This window comes from Macaca mulatta, chromosome 6, assembly GCF_049350105.2.
Source record: "Macaca mulatta isolate MMU2019108-1 chromosome 6, T2T-MMU8v2.0, whole genome shotgun sequence".
Lineage (NCBI taxonomy): Eukaryota > Metazoa > Chordata > Mammalia > Primates > Cercopithecidae > Macaca > Macaca mulatta.
In genome coordinates this window covers 99,275,962-99,296,897 of record NC_133411.1, presented here as the reverse complement: position 1 = coordinate 99,296,897, position 20,936 = coordinate 99,275,962, and the positions used below count along the sequence as shown (strand labels likewise).

Here is a 20,936-nt window from a genome sequence, read left to right as displayed (position 1 = left end):
CTGAGTGGGGTGTTTGAGTTCTAGGTCAGAGGTGAAAGCTGCTTCCAATGGGACTCTTCCTTCTTAATCTTTCCCTCATGAAGTCCTGCTCTCAATAAACAGGAAAAAATATTTTAATTATAGTGGTTTGCAGAGACACCAAATTATTGCCCTGACCGAGTGCCTACATGTTTAAGTCCCTGCAGATGAGGGCAGGTAAAAGCACAATGGCAGACTTCAGAGAAATGTTTTATGTCATGTCTCTCGTCTTCACCGCAGGCTAACTCAGAGTTAACCTGCCCGGGTTTTTCTAATCAACCCCTAGTCTTTACAGAGAAAATTCCATTTCACCAAGGAGACATAATATGTTAAAATTCTGAGTTTCTGATCACTTTTGCAGTTTTCTTTTCCATATCATGTCTCTTCATACACAGTCACTCGCTTTTCCCCCAAAAGTGTTGATATCCTCGGTCTACACTGGCTAAGACTAGAACTAGGGGACTCATCAGCCTCCAGGCTCCAGTTCTTACCTTATCCCTTTATACTTGCGACTTTGATATTCGCATATTGCCTTTGATTCTGAGTGATCTCAAGATGCCAGGACGTCCCCTTAAATCACACTGGGTGCTTCATTTTAGACACAAACTTACCAGTGAAACAGGGTACCCAGGTGGTCACCGAAATTTATTTGAAAATTAATGATTGGAAGAAAGGAACATCCTGTCCTTTAAACTGCACCACTTTTCCTCCCATCTTGATCAAAATAAGAGAAAAGAAATATTTTATTTTGAATGAGAAATTTTGATATATTGGTGAGATAAGCTGCCATATACGATAATACAAATAATCATATTCTTTGCAGATCACGTCATGTTTTCTTTCAAGAAAATAAAGTTTCCCCCTATGGAGGTCACAAAGAATTTGAGGGTCTTAATTCTAGATGAGACAGAAGCAGGCTAGCCCGTATAACATGAAGTAAGAAGGGTGTGTGTGTGTGTGTGTGTGTGTGTGTGTGTGTGTATAAAGGAGAGAGACGTTTAGTAGGAAGCTTCTGGAGGTGTGCACACTGGGGAAGTCATATAAATCTGGTCTTTTATTCTATATTTATTTTCTTTCTTCTTTTTTTTTTCTTATTATTTCTTTCTTACTGTTATCCCTAAGCCTTCAGCCAATTTTTGTTAGATATTTGAGCCTGCTATTGACTGTGCTGAGGGGAATAAGAGACAGACTCATGTCCACACTTAGCACAAAATGGCATGAAGGGAGCAGAAATGGCTTGGGGGAAGTCAGACTCGGGCAGCTAGAGGATGCCAGCGGAGGGTGTGACTATAGACAGAGACAGATGGCTGCGAGGGGTGAAAACGACCACCAGCACAGGTTCTGAGACATATAAGCAGTCTCTGGAATTCTCAGAGTTACTAGGGCACGAGAAATTGCTAAAAGACTAAAGTCCCTGAGGGTGGGGGTCTCAGACTATTGTTGTATAGTCATTAAAGGGAAGGGTGACCCCTGGAGGCGAGAGCAGCCTACAACGCAAGCTGTCTTCAGTCAGAAATTTCTTCAAGATGCATTCCTTAGTAAATAATAAAAATGCCCACCCCCGCCTCAAATGCCAGCTAAGCATTTTGAAAATGCATTATTTTATTACACCATCTTATTGAATTAATGCACAGATACAGCTAAAGGAATAAATGCAGACTTAGCAGTGTGTAGCCTCCCAGGCACCACCTGCTCCTTGATTCTCCTGAGCTAGAGATTCAAGAGCCCTTACTCTTCCTGAAGACACCACAAAACATTTGCAATGGCATACTTATCCTCTAGCCCCTCTCCAATCCTGTCTACCACCGGAAAGTCATCGGTTTGTTAACGCAGTACATTTTCTGGAGTTAAATTTTTTTTTCCCTCATAGTCTAGTGAATAAGCTTCTTAACAAGATCGGAACATATTACGTACTTTGGCTTCCCCATCAAGCCTATTGGAGGGAATTCTGGATACAGCGGTGAGGCTTTCCGAACTGAAACTGCACAGCTAGGAAGTTTTATTTTCAGCTTGATGTCAAAGTTTGTAAACTGGTCTGTTCACAGGGATGCAGAGGCGTCCACGGTAGCTCTAGTGAATGTAGAGCTATATCCAGGCCTGGCAGAATATCTTTGAACCTTTCAAAATGCATTAGTCTTTCTCTAATAACATTCTCAATTTCACCAGCTCAGAAACAGATTTTGTATCTTTGTAAGTATAAGTTATGATCCCCAGCTGTCTCACAACTTAAGTTCTGATCAAAAGTAGATTTGTTCTATAGCCTGGCTACTGAAAAGGCCTGCTTCCTCTGTATCCTCATTCAAAACTTAAAATAAATAGTATAATGTATGTGTATGCAATTTCTAATGAAATCTTTTCTGAAAGGCAAAACTCAAGAATTATTTGTTTAGTTTTGATTAAAGTTATTAAAGGCATTCTACTGAAGTAAAATAAATTATATTTATATAGTATTGATTGTTTTAATCTAATAATTTTATTTTTAAAATGTTGGTCAGTGCAGCTGTTTAGGCACCAAATGATCAGGTAGTGATGCTTGTCTGAAACTTCAAAAATCAGAGCAAGAAATTGTCATTTATTGTGTTCTGACTTTATGGAAGTCTCAATGAATGCTACAAACTTTTCCAAGTGATGTTTTACAGAATTGCTTTAAAAAACCCCAGAGGGTAAATAGTATTCTCAGAATAAACAGAAAAATGCTGACCTTGTCAGATTTCGCTGCTGAAAGCCAAGCTGTTTTAAGACTTGGAAGATCAAGGGTCACAGTTATAAACAACACAGATAAAAAAAGAAGAAAAAAAGAGGAAGAAACTAAGAAAGCTGGAAGGAAAAATAAAGTATAGTGAGTTACACTGTGAATATGAATAAATACATTGAATAAATACATTGACCTTGACAAAAAGGGATTGAGATACTTATGTGGCAATATAAAATAAAAATAAGGCAAATTTTTTTAAAAAAACTCGCAGCCCAAAACTACTTGAAAAAGATGTTTCTTAGAGTATATTTAGAACCGGAAATGAGTCACTTTAACTTCATCTGTTTTTGGTTTCAGAAGGGGAGAAAGGTCAAAGCTTCTTTGTTTTAAGTGAGCTGGTCACTCCTTCTGAAGTGTAACATGATAGGGGTCAGGAGTCCTAATGAAACAGGCATTTCCCAGACACCCAGAGCTGCAGAAGAGGTCTCCATAGTGGCAGGCCAAGAACAGGGCTTCAAAAAGGTGTTTTAAACAAAGGCAAGGCGGAGCTTGACCCTTTCTTGGCTTTCACCATATGGACAACAGGATGTAGAAATAGGCCATTCCTTTCTATGTTTTCATAAATTATCACATATTATAGCCCCACAACCAAACCATTATAGTGCCATTCACACCTAGGCCTTAGACACATGTTGCCCTGATACACGTGATGTTTTCTGTTAAGCCTAGATGAACTGAAACAGTATTAGGGAGAAATTCTCATTGCTGAGAACAAAAGTACGCACTTATTAAAAAATTGACTGTTCTTAAACCTACTGGATTCAACATCCTTTGAATGGGAATGTTGAAGTATAATACGTCCAAAACAGTGTTGGGCTCAAGCTGACTGAGGAGATAGATTTTAAGAAGTGAGCCCTGTCTTTACTCTGAGCCTGGAAGGCCAAAACAAACTGTCTTCTTCAGCAAGAAAGTAAAAATAAATCTCTTTCTATGTCTTCACCAGATTTGTCAAGGTATGGAGGTCTGGACTGTGGAGAAGACGGAGTTTGGAAGGAAATGCAACTTATAAATGCAGTTAGACCATAGGATTTCCATTGCTTCTCCAGTTTGTTGGTAGCTGGCTCCTCCTTTGCTGGTCTCTTTTATACCATCTGGAAGATTCTGTTCATGTACACCTCTGAACTCTAAACTACTTGTTCCTAACTTTGACTCTGCAACATTTTTTCAGGCCTGTTGTATTCCTGACCTTGCTTCCTCTGTGCAATATATTTACTCCAGGTCATCTCTACCATGCCTGTCACCGTTTTGCTTAATGGTTGGGGTTTGATGTTTTTGACCTTGGGTTGAACCCAGGAATGAATAACTTCTCTATACTGGCTCAGTGGCTGAATTATCAGTGTCTTTCCCGGACAATGTGCATGTTTTCGATGATTACAAATGCAGCCTCCAAATAAGGAAAAAGGATAATGTGTGCATAGGCTGTGCTTAGTTGCAGGTTTTGGAGCCGGAGATGTTCCAGCATAGATGCCTGTTCATAGAAGTGCTCCAGAATTGTATTTAGCGTAATGACATATCCTCTTTAAAACTCTTCACAACTTTCTTCCAGCCTGGCCCCTTAAGAGGATAGAGAAATGTTTCTCAGCCATTACATGCGACTCTACAGGTTATCATGATTTTTCATATTCATTATGTCATTAGATTTACTACGATCCTGAGAATTTAATAGAGAAATTATTGTCTCCAAAAGTTGTACTATTAGCAGGTGGCAGGTCTGGAACAAACATCCATGCCCTATTGACTACAATACCAGTACTCTTAGTACCGTGCTGTGCCTCTCTCCCATGTTATTGTAAGAATAATAAACCTATAGTTGCAGAGTTGTAGAGCTGCATGAAGCCTTAAATATCATCTAACTTAGCCACATTATTGTTACAAAAAAGAAAATTTGGCTCTGAAAGAAATGGCTTACACAGAATTATTGGCAGAAAACGTATCGTCTGACTTCAAATCACATACACACACACACACACACACGAGAAGACAAAAGGAAAAGAGATTGAATCAGAAACTAATAAAGCTTAGGAAACACTAATGCGGCCAGGTGCAGTGGTTCACTCTTGTAATCCCAGCACTTTTGGGAGGCTGATGCAGGAGGATTGCTTGAGGCTAGGAGTTCAAGGAAACAGAAATGAGAAAATTTTTCAATATAGTCATTGGTTTCATGGTAGTAAAGTTTAGTAAAGGCTAAATCCTGTATAAAAATCTTCAAAATAATTAGTTTTCTTAACTACAGAGACTATGAAAAAAGGCTAAGTTTCTAATATTTTTTTCAAAGCTAATGCCTTATAGGTCTTTTAAAAATATTTGTTGAATATTTTCTGATCTATAAGATGTTGTTGATAATGTAACTGTGACCAACACGTAGTGTTTACTCTCAAGGGATTCTTTGTGTCATAGAGGATTGTGGCAGTTTTAAGCCATGGCTACAATTCTTTGACACTCCTTCCATCAAAAGATGGGCTCTATGTTCCCTCCCATGCACCTCAGTGGACCTGCAATTACTCTCCCTCTGAGGCTGATTAATATAAAGTCATGCATTTGGGAGCATGAGCTGGTAAGAAGTCCAACTACCATGATGTCACCATGCTGGAGAGACAAGATGCATACTCCATACGTAGACAATAGCAGTCTTACTGACACTCCCACCCATGCCCAATATTCCCACTAGTGCTGCCAAGGCACGGAATATGTGAGTAAAGTCATTGACTTTCCATGTCCATCTACCGGGTGAATGCCACCAAGTAACTCTCTCACTTGTCAGTGACTTGAATAGAAGAATCCCTCAGCTATGTTCTCTCCAAATTTTTGACCCACGGAAATTACGAGAGTTAAAAAGATGGCTGTCATTTAAGTTACTAAGTTTTGGGATTGTTTATTATATAGCAATAAACAGCCATAACAATGAGATAATAAATATATTTTAAGGAATTCAGAAATTATAGAAGTAACAGAAGGCATGATCCCTGACCTCTATGAATTTACAGTTCACATGGGGGAAGGGGTAAGAATTGCTAATGAAGCAATTAGAGAGATTAATAAGAGCCAGAAAAATCAAGGAAGTATAGGAACAAGTCAAAATTGAAATGGATCTTGGAGAGGCAACATGCCCTAGTGATGGAGCAATTCGGGAGAAAATAACGATATTTAGTAAACTTTAAAACTGGTGTTGTTAACAGTAACAATGATAGCAACCACTTATTTAGTGCTTATTATGAGGAAATAACTCTTCAAAGTTCTTTATATATTATTTCAGTTGTCTTTTAATGAACTTTCAAAATACGAATTATCATTCCTTTTGTACCTAGGAGGAAATAGAGCAGCTTCCCAGGTAACATAGGTAGTGTGGCAAGACCATGACTCAAACGGACTGTATGTGACTCATGATTTTAACAGGAGTTCTACACTACTTCCGTGAAATCACTTTTCACCAAAGTAAGAAATATAACCGTATTATATCCATAGATTACATAGAACTTGATTCATATTAACAAAATTCAAAATAAATCCTTTAATTTTTAGATAGTAAGTAAATAAAAGGGCACATATTTTACCTTGTCTCGAGTCCACAATATAAATCTGGTTATTAAAATTCTTTTATCAATATTTCTGAAAAGTCATATAAATGTGTGATGTACTTGATAGAACTTTCAATAAGTCCCATTTTTCCAATTGCCACATTTCAGCTTTTTTCCTTCAAAAAATAATCTTTATTTTAATTGAGACATACTAACATTTCTAAAAGGTACTCTTTTGGGAATTTTCCTTACAAATCCTAAGAAAATACCCTCTGTTACGTAGTAGAATAAGTGCAAGATTGGTTATTTCATTGAAAGTATTTTAACCTCTATAAGCAATTAAACCAGTGTAAAATAAGTTGAAGGAGCTCAAGTTTTAACAGACCAAAATAAATGCATAATCAAAAACATATTTTTTTGTTTTAACTTAAAGAAAACACATGTGAAAATGTGCAAAGATCTGCAGAAAAATAACATTTAAGTGGCCACCTGATATAGATAGGATATTAGTGGCTTGGGCAGTATTGTTCTCTGTGATTTAAAGTATCAGTAAAAACAGTTTCAATTCTGAAGCGATAATCACAAACTTTATGTCACTTTCTCTGAAACCTCCTCTCTTGGGAGGAGAAGGAAAAGCAGTACAATGTGCTCATTGAAGAAGACAGCTCTGTACATGCCGGAGAAGAAGCGGAGTCCTGTGCAGCTTCATTGTAATGTAGGCTAAAGTGCATGGCATCGTTGGTGAGAAAACTTCTACAAATAGAGATAATGCTTTATCCAGGAGAAATGAAAAGAAATCACAACATAATCAGCATAGGAGTGTTTCAAAAGTAGAAATCTGTGATGCGCACACGCACACACACACACACACACACAAATGTCGATGGTCTATTTTTCATTAAATAATTGAATTAAGAATACTTGAAAATAGATTCAATGCTTGTTGAAAGAAATAAAATAGCTGTAGTTGTGCTATTGTTTGACACATTATCAACATTTATTCTTTCATTATTTATTCTGTTATATGGAAATATCAAAATTTATTAATTAAACCCTCTACTAGTTGGGCATAGATTATTTTTCTTTCTTTCACTAGTACACATAATTGAATAAAAAGTTTTGTGCACATTCATAATACTTTCTTTAAATATATTTTTATAAATTAACTGACTGGGTCAAAGGCACATTTTTTCAGGCATTTCTTGCATATGCCAATTTGCCTTAGAGGAAAGTTGTGCCAGTTTATAATCCGATAGACTAAGAGAGCACTTGTATTTTTTTCCAATGAGAATAACAATTTAAGGTTTTTTTCTAATGTGCAAAATATCTTATTTTAAAAATGTGTAAATTTACTAACCCTCATTCTTCCATATGTTGTCTTTTAATTTTCTAAATCCATTTTTTCTGATACATTTTTTTAATTTTTTAAATTTTTAAATCTTTTTTATTTTTTATTATTTTTTTAAATTTTTTAAATTATTATTATACTTTAAGTTCTAGGGTACATGTGCATAACGTGCAGGTTTGTTACATATGTATACTTGTGCCATGTTGGTGTGCTGATACATTATTTTTTGACCAATTATTTTACTATGTTCCCTAAAGTTTCTCACTTTGTTGTTATGATAAGTCAGTTATAATTTCTTCTATATTTTTATGGTTTAATTACAAAAATACATTTTTAGTTCACCTAGATTTCATTTTGATGTACAGTGTTTGGAAAAAAAACCAAAAAACAATTTTTTCTCCTTTTAAAAAATAGTACATTAAAAACTATACAGCCAAACGAATTTTTTCTTCAAAGTCATTATCTTAGGTAGTTAATAACATATTTTAATGATACTCAGAACATATTTGTAAGTTTTCTCTAAAATTGTCTTTAATGCCAGTAGAAACTTATAAAGCCACATAAACACATCATCCTGGGATTTATAGCCATGCTTTGATTTTGATCAGAAGTGAAAAGACTCAGCTTGATCACTTATCTCATTCAGCAGACTTGGCTTTGATTGGCTTTCTGCTCTCTCTAAAAATAAAATCTGACCTCAATTGATGAAGATGCACCATCACTAAGAATATTTCAAAGGTTCTATACGAAAGATACCTAAGAATTCCTGAAGGAGGACTTCCAAAAATATTCGGAACAGTGGAATAAGAGTCTGCCGTCTAATAGTGACTAACTTGAAATTGGCAATACTCATTTCATTTTATCAATTCTGATCTGGTTGTTTAAACTTTGTTTTCATTATTTAATAATTTTACTCTTTATATTTCCTCTAAGAATCAACTTGCTAAGTGAGCAATCTTGTGTATTAAACATCTCTTGTGTGATTTTAAGATGTCAATATACTTAAAAAAAATAAAACAATCCAAAACATATTTATGCCAAAGCAGTATGTGTGTGTGTTTTAACCAGTAGATCTTGGACATACATAGCACAGTATCTCACACATAGGAATACAATTATAAACGACATTCCTATTAAACATACATTCTTCTTCTAGTACACTTAGTAATGAGAACCAGCAGTAAACATAGGACACAAATAATACGTAAAGCTAGTTAATAAAATATATATTCTAACAATCTTTTTGGGAGCAGAAACTTCATTTCCAGAAATATAAATAAAGCATAGGATATATTCTAGGATTTCAGGAAAGGAAAGAGAAGTTTTATTTGAAGATGACACACTAGTGGACCTGAATTCTTCTTGTGCACTTAACATTTATTTTTCTTCAATGTAAATGCTATTGAGTGTACCTGAAGCCACAGTACCCTGAAGCCACAGCTGGACGCCTACCTAGGCCCCAAGGTATTTGAGTTTGCAATTTCCAAAATGGAATTTTCCAAAAACATTAAGCTCAAATTAAACAAGTAAAACCTCATAAATTTGAGAATTCTTTTCATTCTTTTGAGAAAGGGGCTATGATTAAAAAAGAAGGAGAGTACAGAATTTATCCTTTGGGTATGAAATGAAGGATTTATTGATTCTTGATTTTTGGAGTACACTAACCTTATGAACTATAATGGCTTAATCCCTGCATGGAAGTTCAAGCACACCTCAGGCTTGGGGGTCAAATTTCTCTTTGGTCAGGGAAGTTTCAGGAGCACCAGGCCAAGAGCACAAATGGAATTTCCCGGCCATCCCTGCTTCTCTTCCCACTCCTAGAATCATTCTTCACCTTAAAGGGTCTTGTGTGTCCATGGATGGATATTATAGTCACATATCCAAATTCAAGCACTGTCCATCTTTCCCCTTTCTTCAACAGCCACCTCACAGCTACAGTTCAGGACTAGTGGTGCCCACACAGGTGGTGCTGTCAGTTTCCTTAGGAAAAACCAAGAAATTGCTATTCAGGCCCCAGAAGTGGGCTCAAGGTCATTTGAGCAGAGTCTAGAAGGATGAGTGCAGGTTCTAAATGGACATGTCTTCTTAGCACGGTCTGGAAGGCTAGACACAGGCCCCAGATTATTTGTCTTAGCAGAATGTACCCCTTACTCCATGTGAAGCAGCATGGCTGGAGGAAAACCCAGAGGAGTTCTCTAAAGCACAGGATTCAGAGCACAGGCCCTTCTTGCTTCAGTACACGTTATGTTCATTTTATTTTATTTATTTTATTTTTTTGAGATGGAGTCTCTGTTATACAGGCTGGAGTGCAGTGGTGCAATCTTGGCTCACTGTAAACTCCACTTCCTGGGTTCAAGCTATTCTCCTGCCGCAGCCTCCCAAGTAGCTGGGATTACAGGTGCCCACCACCATGCCCAGCTATTTTTTTTTTCTGTAGTTTTTTTTTTTTTTTTTTTTTTTATAGCAGAGACAGGGTTTCACCACATTGGCCAGGCTGGTTTCAAACTCCTGACCTCAAGTGATCTGCCCACCTTGGCCCCACAAAGTGCTAGAATTATAGGTGTAAGCCACTGCATCCAGACAGTACAAGTCTTCTTGTTTCCAAGAATTAGAATCCTAGTCTTGGTTCTCAAACCAGTACTTTCATACTGCTCTGTTCTCCCCAGAGACCAAGTTTTCCCTGGGACCCTCATTGTAAAGATTATGTCTCCACTTCTTTCTTCTGATGACCAGGATTTAACAGGGTCTCAGTGCCTTTTGAAATTATTCTCCCTAGTCATTAAAAGGCAATTTCAAAGAAGAGGTAGTTTCTTCTATGTAGTTTTCTGCTCATGTCATTGTTTGCTTTAGGACTTTGGGTTGAAGGGAGTGTTTTGCAACAGTAAAGGGATGACTAGATAAGCATCATTATTACCTATGTTTTGACTGTTTCCGGTATAACATGTTTTCAGCTGATATGACTGTTCAGCAAGTGGAATAAAAATAAGTGGTACAAAGCTATCCTGTAACATGGCTAGCAATACATGAAGGCAGCAAGAAACTGAATATGGTCTCCTTACAGGAAACCAAGCAGAACCACTTACTTGAAATGCCTACTTTGGATCATGCAAAAAAGTTTAATTTAAACCTGCTTTTCTCAGAATCTTTGCAAGATTTTATTCTTCATGAGTAAATAAGCTAGGAGGCTCTGATTAGAAATAGGCTAGACTCCTGATAGAACTTTTGGGGGAAGCAATATTTTTGTCACAACAACCTCATTCCTCGAACTTCAGCTAATACCACAGTTGTTGTGGGCATTAAAGGGTTATTGAAATTAGCCATTAATTTATTAATTACTTTGCTTACTAATTACACAAACATTTATTGAACATCGATGAACTTGATGATGTAAAATGTACTATGCTTTGATCTATGGAAGTTACAAATATTGGCCATATAAAGGCTAAGTTTTCCTGGTTGTATCAAGAGAAACCAGCTGAAGCTAACATTGATTTAATGGTGATTCATTATAAGGATAAATGGAAGCCTGAGAAAGAAAGTATACAAAAGCTGAAGAAAGCATATTCCAATAGTCCGTGGAACTTTTCCTTTTATTATTGCAGCCATGAATAACAACCTAGTGCCTTGGCACTTTGTCTAGAGTTGCAGAATAAATTAAGGGCTGAACCAGGAACAGAAAAGTCTGCAGCAGGAAACCCAGAAAGTGGTTAATTTCCAGGTTGCATCTCTTAACCTTTGCATTTGTAATCTCTCTACTCACTTGACAGAGAATGTTACTGCTCTACTGTGCCTGGAGCTTGGATGTTACAATCCACCTGTCCTTAACTGCATGTAATTCTAATAGACTCAAAGAGGATGCCCAGTCATAAGAGTTGGCTTACCATTAGTGGCCAGGTGTGAGAAGATGTGGAAAAAATAGGGCTGCTGGAGGCTTACCTTAGAGAGAAGGAAGCAGTTTTGAGGGTGATTTTATTGCAGACTTGGCAGATAACTTAGAAAGTGTTAATTCCAAACTAAAAGTGGACACTGCTGTAGCAGAGCCTTTAGATATGTACATAAATATATACAGTTTCTCAGTGTTGTACATTTGAAACATCTCACTGTACTCATTCTCCCTGCAAACATGCTACTCATACCCATGTTTTTAATAACCTCTTATAAACTGATAATTTTTAAATCTATATTTTCAGCATAAACTTCTTTCCTGAGCTCCAGGTCCAATATATACTTCTTAACAATTTCCTATGCATGTCTCTAAGATATCTCAAATTTCATATGTTCAAAACTGAAATCATCTTTCCTCCAAAATGTGTACCTACTTCAGTATTCTCTCTCTTTAGCATGTAAAAATAAGTATTTTTTAACCCACAGCAAAGACCATGGCAAATATTGGGAAATCACCCTCATTACAGGCAAAAATCTGAGGGTACAAAAAGGGTATCTTGAAAATTGGAACAGAAAACAAGAATCTGAAAACTGCCAGTAATACCACACATTAATAAAGTGTGTGTCCATACATACTCTGAAAACAATATATAATTGGGAGTCCAAATAAATTAATTTGGCCATTGGAGTAAAAGTTCGTAGTAGGGTGACTATACATCCTAGTCTTCCTGAAATAGCTCCAATGTTGGCCCAGCATTCTGTCTGGTTTCATATTTGTTTCCAATGTTTTATCTATAATGAAGTATTATTAGCAGTTTAGTTAAAGTAGTCTTGGGTGGGCTTAGCAGAACTTCACTTTTTTCTCCAAGCTTCGGCCATAGGCTTGCCCACTGAACAGAGTTCTCACTCTAATATGTGGTAAAATAAGATATGTCTAGTGATTACCCATTTCTCTTTACTAAACTTTTTCCAGACATAATATGACTAAATTCCCCTTTCATCTCGGAGCAGATAACTCCATGTGGTATCAAGTGGTAATGGGAGCAGGTATTCTACCCTAATGCCCTTGATGACACTTGCTATATTAATCAGTTGTGCTAGGGCCCATAAAGTGGTTGATGAGATGTAAAAAGACATTAGTCAGTGGAGTCAATGGGAAACATGGAAATTATAAGCTGGGTATACATGAAACATAGGCAGGTAATAAAGGCTGAGCAACCCAGACATGGTAGACATGAAAAGTAATTTAAATACTGTTTCTAGAATGAGTTTGGCATTTATGTATGGTGCAAATCTAACTATTCAATTGTTTTATTTTTGGTAATATCTTTACATGTTGCAATATATTCTCTTTTAAGCAAGAAATTAAATCAAAAAAATAAAAGTACATATTTATTGAACAAGTAAGTACTGGTTTTCCATATCTTAAGATATTTTGATGTTGAATATATAACTTGCACAAAATGTTGACATTTGCCATCAACCATCATCAGAAGACATAATTGAACATATGTAAATAGAAGATGACAAATTTGCTAAGGCAGCATCATTGTGTACTGCAAAAGTTAATACATCTCTTTCAGAGACTGTGTCCAAAGAAAACTCTTTAACATTAGCACATGTAGTCAAGTGTGTTTTTGTATCACTCTTTGAAAAGTGACATTTCATTTAGATTAGATGACTGCTCATCTTAATTAATTTCACTTATTTTGATCCCAACATTCCTTTTGCATATAAAATAAAGTGATAGCTATTATCTTTGACCCATTAGTAGAAGAAATATTGCACAGTTAAATGATGTCAATTTTATGTCATGTCATCAGATACTTCAAATAGAAAATTAATTCCAAAAGTGGTTTAATTGTTTTTTCATTCAATTCATGGAATCAAGTGAAGCTTTTGGAAGTATATTTTGTCATAGATGAAACACGTGACATTATTGGAAATGCGATTGCAAATATTTGACAAGGAACGACAATATTTTACAAACAGTAAAGATAAAATTATTTGTTTTGCAGTGATCATAAGTCAACAAAACTTGGAGAAGTGCAGCATCATAGTAAACACCATGTTCTGAACAAACTAAGGAAGTTATAGGGCAGAAATATATTTCGAATTGATCATGGATACATTCATGGTTATGTATAAATAGGCTTACATATTCTACAAATCAAAATGTAAGTGGTAATTTTTAGAAATAATTTTATTTTTGAAGTTCATTCTTGAAGAGAACTATTTTATGGTTTCACCAATAAAATAAAAACAATTAATTCATCGATGTGAAATAATTTTAAAATTCTAGACTTATCATTATAATATCACATAATATCACTATACTATATAGTGATATCATTAAATCACTATATCATTTTAGCATTCTATTCAGCTGCCAGATCTGTCTTGGTTTGGATAATCAGTTATATGGTTATTCCACCTATTTTAAATAGAAAGCATATGTATTGTCCATTATTGAACCAAGACATAAACCTGAAAGTCATTTGAGACTCCTTCCCCTCACTGAAACATCCAGTTACTAAGTAATCTTGATGAACTAAGTTCCAACTTCTCTGTTACTGAGTTTAATGCTTTAGCATTTATCTCCAAAATTACTTCAAAAGACCTCTGCCTAGTTTCACCATCCCTAATCTTTCATCCTTTCAACCAATCCTTCATACTTCTGTCAAAGTGATAGTTCCTTAAAATCCTTTGAAAACTCTCAATTTCCTATGGAATAAAGTTCAAACTTCCTGTCAGAGAAGGTTTCTGCCCACCCTCCACGGCTTATTTCTTGCCTCTTCCCTCCATGTACCCTTTACTCCTGTTTTATCTATGCGTCAAATACATTATCCTCCTTTAGGACATGAGGCAGATGAAATGTGCTTAGCCTATACATATTTTTTTTCTTCTTCTTTGCTTGGCTCTCTTACTGTAAGGTACCTTCCTCTACCATAGCAGTCAATATGTACTGTACTTAACTCCACTAGAGTCGTGAATTTGTTATCTTCCTCTCTAAACTGTGAGTTTTATGGGAACACAAAGTCTGTCATTCCTTCCATATTCCCAGTACTAAAAGTATTCCCTTACACATCAGAGACATGAAATAAATATGTCTGGAATACGAGGTAATTCAAGATTGATTCAAGTCCTGAGGCACAGGTAAAGTGTTACATTTGAAGAAGCAAAGGGATAAATTATTTCCAGTTAGGAGGAAAGAGGGTGAGAAATACTGGAAAGATCTAGACCAAGATTCCTGAATGACAGCTATCCTAAAGTTTAGACATTATTTTCTTAATAATGATAAATATTCTGAGTTTTTGAATAGAAATCATGTGTCAACACATAGTATGAAAACTATATGTTAGATGGTTTGCACAGAAGAAAAAAAGGAACCTAGTTAGAAAATTACTGGACAAGCGAGGTGAATGATAAGAAGGGCTATCCTGGAACTAGCTTGTACTGGTTTGTGAGAGCCAATTGCTAAGTTTTTGGAAGTGTTGTGAGCCAGTTTTTACATATCATTATTATTAAAAGCTGAATTATGTACACTTATAATTAAATAATTTACATAAAAATAAAGGTAATAAATACCCCTGAACTACTCACTTTATAAATATTTTACTATATTTTACTGTTATCTATGTGCTCAAGATAACATGTATCTGTATGGTAGAAGTAATATAAAATGGGGTACTAATGTACATTTCTTTCCAATTCAGGGTTTCGTAGCATTATGGTGGTAGCTTGAAATTGGTCACAATGAGAATGTTTACACTATAGCAATTGGCAACTGCTACAACTATGACTTGAGCTATTGTTTTATTGATTGTCTAGATTTAAGGAAAAAAGAACACAATTACAAAAATATAGATTAAATTTATAACTGTGTCATGTTTATAGCCATTCCTTTCTGAGTAGCACAAAAATTTATGCAAGTCTTCTATTATAATATCAAAAATTATTATCCAGATGTTGATAATGAACAAAATTTTAACAATATCTTTATACTTGCACAACATTTATGTTAGGATTGCATTTATTCATCAATTGCAACCATAGGTTGGTTGCTATAGGTACAAGGGCTTGGCGAAAATTAACAAAAACACTGTATGAGAATCAATTGCATTTATAAAATTTACATTAAACAGTATTGTGTATTTAATCATAATTTTAAAATTGTGAACTATACATCCTTTACACCAATAAAACAATATATGTAGCTGTCATTTTTTTGAGATGGAGTTTTGCTTTTGTTGCCCAGTCTGGAGTGCAATGGCACTGTCTCGGCTCACTGCAAACTCTGCCTCCTGGGTTCAAATGATTCTCTTGCCTCAGCCTCCCGAGTAGCTGGGATTACAGGCATGCATCACTATGCCAGGCTAATTTTTGTATTTTTAGTAGAGCCAGGGTTTATTGTGTTGGTCATGCTGGTCTTGAACTCCCGACCTCAAGTGATCCACCCGCCTTGGCCTCCCAAAGTGCTGGGATTGCAGGCATGAGCCACTGTGCCCAGTCATTCAGAAATCTTGATTTGGATAATTAAACAATAATGATCATATGTATGTTTTTATATACATATGCAGGAATGCTGACAGTTAAACATTTAGCATCACACTGCTGGTAATATGACTTTCGTAGTAGAAATGGGGGGAAAGGATACTTTTAAAAATATTTGGAGGTATAAAAACTGATTAAATGTGATTCAGAGGTAAATACCGTTTTGAGGCCTATTGACATATGTAGTTTGGCGAAATATAAAGAACAAGAAGAAAAGACTTATGAGAAATAATGTTCAATTATTGATTGTTGCGGCTTCCAGTGGAATGTGCTCAGTAGATCGGGTGAAATATTCATATTGAGAGATGTACAGATTTGAGAGTTACCTGTGTGCCCTCAAAGTCATTGTAAAAATGACAAAAGAAAGAAATTGGCCTAGAAAAATCTTTGAGAGAAAACTCAATATTAGAGGAAATAATATTCCTCAATATTAGAGGAAAAAGGATATACAGAGAAGGAATTAAGAGTAGCCAGAGAAATAGGAAGAGAGCTGGAAAACCAGAGAAGTCTGGTGAAGAAAGAATGTCAAAAAGGACCTTATTGATGGAGATAATAACATGCAGAATTCATCATCAGACCCTTGTTGGTGTTTTGTTTAAAAACGTAACCTAGAGGGAAAAATAAAAGGATTTAGATTGGAACAGGTCAGCACAGTGGACAGTAAAAGAGCGTATGATGTAAATATTCTCTTAAAAGAATCGAGAGCACCCAGGTAATTTCTCTTTTGGAATATTTGTAGGTTTGGCCTTGGGAGCTATGAGTCCACTCGTTCAACATTAGAACTACTAATCCCTAATAAAACTCTAGAAGGTTACATTTAGATTATCTTGGCAGAATCATGAAGGTAGTCTGTAGATTTGGAGACCGGAAGAGTCCTTGAGATAATCTGCATGCCAAATACCTCAAAATTGAGTCATAGCAGTTGGCAACTTTTGATATGATCTCAAATATTCACATGATAGCAAAATCCAGTAGTTAATCCAATTGCTTACAAGATAAAAGACATGTGGACTGCACCTAACACAGACACATACTCAAAACTGCAGTGAAAACTTTATTTGATATGTGCTGTAACAAAAAGTGCATGTGGGTGCAGGGCACTGTGGGTTGCTGGGTAGCCAGGACACAGAGAAGAGAGGAGGAGCAGTTGGCCACTGAATAAGCTTCTCAAATGATGTCCACAGCAGTTATCCTGTTGGAAGAAGGGACTGATAGTTCCCAAGGCATCCCCCAGCTTGTGAGTAACATCAGTGCCTGACACGTGATTGCTGAGAGTGGAAGAACCACCCTGGGTTCCTATGGTGCAGATAAGCTTATTATGGATGGCAGAGGCAAGCAACAATTTTCCTGAAGCTTCTTGAAGTTGTCCGTCCTGCAACAAAGACTTCAATGGGCATTGCCAAATATCAAGATGCTGAGGTGAGTGATGGCACCACCTCAGTGACCTTGCTGGTTGCAGAGTTTCTGAAGCAGGTGAAACCTTATGTGGAAGAAGGTTTGTACCTGAAGATCATCATTCAAGCTTTCTGAACAGCCATCCAATGGGCAGTTAATGATAGCAAAGAGATCACTGTGACCATGAAGAAGACAGAAAAAGAGGAGCAGAAGAAGCTGTTTGGAGAAATGTGCCATCCTGCTCTGAGCTCCAAGCTCATCTCCCAGCAGAAAGCCTTCTTTGCAAAGATGGTGGTTGAGCTTAAAATGCTCAATCATTTTAAGCTACAGCTTAAAATGATTGGAATCAAGAAGATACAGGGTGGAACCCTAGAGGATTCCCATCTGGTAGCTGGTGTTGCATTCAATAATTTCTTTTATGCTGGGTTGGAAATGCAACCACAAAAGTGCCATAATCCCAAGATTGCACTTTTAAATGTTAAGCTTGAGTTGAAAGTTGAGAAAGATAATGCTGAGATCAGAGTCCTCACAATGGGGAATTACCAGGCAATTGTTGGTGCTGAGTGGAACATTCTCTATGACAAATTAGTGAGGATCCATCATTCTGGAGCCAAAGTTGTCTTGTCCAAACTCTCCAGTGGGGATGTGGTCACTCAGTACTTTGTTCACAGGGGCAGGTTCTGTGCTGGCCAAGTACCTGAGAAGGATCTGAAGAGGACAATGATGGCCTACAGAGGGTCAATCCAGACCATTGTGAACGCTCTGTCAGCAGACATGCTGGGCAACTGCCAGGTGTTTGAGGAGACCCTGACTGGAGGTGAGAGGTATAATTTCTTTACTGGCCTCCTAAGGCCAAGACATACACATTTATCCTCCACAGTGATGCCACAGCTTATGGCGGAGACAGAACAGTTCATGCCTAATGCCATCATGATTGTCAGGAGGGCCATCGAAAATGATTTGGTGGTGGCTGGTGGTGGGGCCATTGAGATAAAGCTCTCCAAGTACCTGTAGGATTAGTAAGGACTATTCCAGGAATGCAGCAGCTGGATTGGGGTGTATGCTAAGGCCTTGGAGATATCCTACGGCAGCTATGCGACAATACTGGTTTTGATACCACAAGCATTCTTAACAAGCTGTGGGCATAGCATGCCCAGAGAGGCACATGGTATGGCATGGACATCAACAATGAGGATATTGCTGACAACTCTGAGACCTTCGTATGGGAGCCAGCTATGTGCCAGGAAGAGCACCGTCATCAGAGAAATGAATTGTCTTGCACCTTGATTTTGGACTTCCCAACCTCCAGAACTGTGAGAGATAAATTCCCATTGTTTAAGCCATCCAGTCTATAGTATTTTGTTATGACAGTTCAAACTAACTAATACGATAGAATATTTGCTAATTGAGATAGCTCTGATAGTTTTCAGGGCACACATAGGGCTGCCACAAAAATATGACAAACTGGGTGGGTTATAACAACAGAAATTTATTCTCTCACAACTTGGGATGTTAGATGTTCAAAAATCAAGATGTTGACAGAGCCATGCTCCATCTAAATGCTCTAGAAAAGAATTCTTTCTTACCACTCTCCGAGTTTCTGATGTTCCTTGGCTTGTAGCTTCATCACTCTGATCTCTGCCTCCATCTTCAGATGGCCTTCTTTTCTGTGCATGCCTCTGTGTGTCTGTCTTATAAGGATACTAGTCACTGGACTTAGGGTTCACCCTAATCCAGTATGTCCTCCTTTTAACTTAATTATATCTATAAAACCTTATTTCCAAATAAGGTCACACTCTGAGGTTCTGGGTGGATATAAATTTTGGGAGGATACTGTTCAATCCCCTACAGCTGATAGTGAAGTACAAATTTTCAGTAAATATTAAAATACTTCTAAAAATTACAGATGTGAATTTTCTAAGTAATACAAATTATATTCTGATTTATTTTGTGTCACATTCTAACTCATTTTTTTCCGTTTCATTTAATTTCTCTTTCCCTCATTGCTCCTGTGTCAGAAGGCCATGGCTTACCCATGAGAAACGATAAACTCTCTCTTGTGGTTGATATTTATGGGAATGCAAGCTGACAGGTAAGCTGATGCACTCTTTCTTAAATATTTGACCCACAAATGTAGCCAGACAATTGAAAAAAATCTGTGTTTCCTAGCTGGTGTGGTTATATTAATATCAGACAAAGTAGACCTCCAGACAAGGAAAATTGCCAGAAATAAAGAGGATACTTCCTAATGATAAAAGGGTCAATTCATCAGAAAGACATATCTTAAATGTGTATGTGCCTAATAAAAAAGTTTCAAAATCTGTGAAGCAAAACAAGATATTCTCAAATCAATAATCACAGTTGGGCATTTTTAACACTCCACTATTAGTAATTGATATACTATCTAGACAAAGAATATCGATAAAGAGATAGAAAATTTAAACAGTACTGTCAACATATCTGGCCTAAATAACATTTAAAGAACATTTCACCGAACACTGAAAAATACACGTCCTTTTCAAGTATATGTGAGAAATTCACCAGTATAGGCAACTGCATAGACCAAAAGAAGTCTCAACAAATTAAAAAAAAAAAAAGGAAATCTTATTGAGTATTCTCTAACTTCAATAGCATTACATGAGAAATCAATACAATATATAAAAATATCCGAATATTATAAAATGGAAAAAAAATGTTTTATCACCTTAACTTTAAAAATGAATGTCAGTGAAAGCTCTTATTCAACTCTATGAATCCCAAGTGGGGAATGAAAAATCTCCAATAAATTGTTCAAGAAAATTAACTCTCAAAACCAAATAATCTTTTTAGAATTTATTGTTTATGGAGCTCTTTACAGTTGTGTTATGTATTGCCATTGACCACTCACTTGCTACATCAAGAAAAATGTATTCAGCATTATAAATAATGCTTTCATATAGCTCAAGATTATTTACTTGAATATTCTATATTACTTTTCATGGTCTCATTTATTTAAAACCTCGAGGATCTCAAAGTCTTCCTGGAACCAGAGAGGGGACTGCTAATTGTCTTGGAAATGTAAAATAAACAATTTTTCTACATATGTTAGTGCCACTGTTTATTGACTATTTGCTCAGCTCTGGTGTAATTGGAGTCATTAGGGAAGCAAAAACAGCTCCCATCCTGTCAGTACCTGACCTTTAAACTAGTCGTACATTCTGTGTTACTGGATGTTAAACAAGCTGGCCCTTTCATGGCATGGTAGCTGTTGTTGCAATGCAAGCAGGAGTAGAGAGGTGCCATTCCTTGTTGAAAACTTTTTTGGAAAAAAAAAAATAAGTCTTCTGCTGCAGACATGGTGTTCCAAAAATCAGACAAAATATATTTCATGGAAAATCTATTTTGAGTTCGACATTCATTTGAAAAGCTAAAACTAGCATCCGGATAAAAAAAGGAAGGGATGAAACATCAAACTGAAAATATCTTC

The 20,936-nt window shown here is 36.4% G+C and overlaps 1 pseudogene; it reads left to right on the top strand.

Moving 5' to 3' along the window:
* Positions 1 to 17,246: 17,246 nt before the first annotated feature.
* On the top strand, positions 17,247 to 19,719 carry LOC100427635 (T-complex protein 1 subunit eta pseudogene; annotated as a pseudogene).
* The last annotated feature ends 1,217 nt before the right edge of the window (positions 19,720 to 20,936 follow it).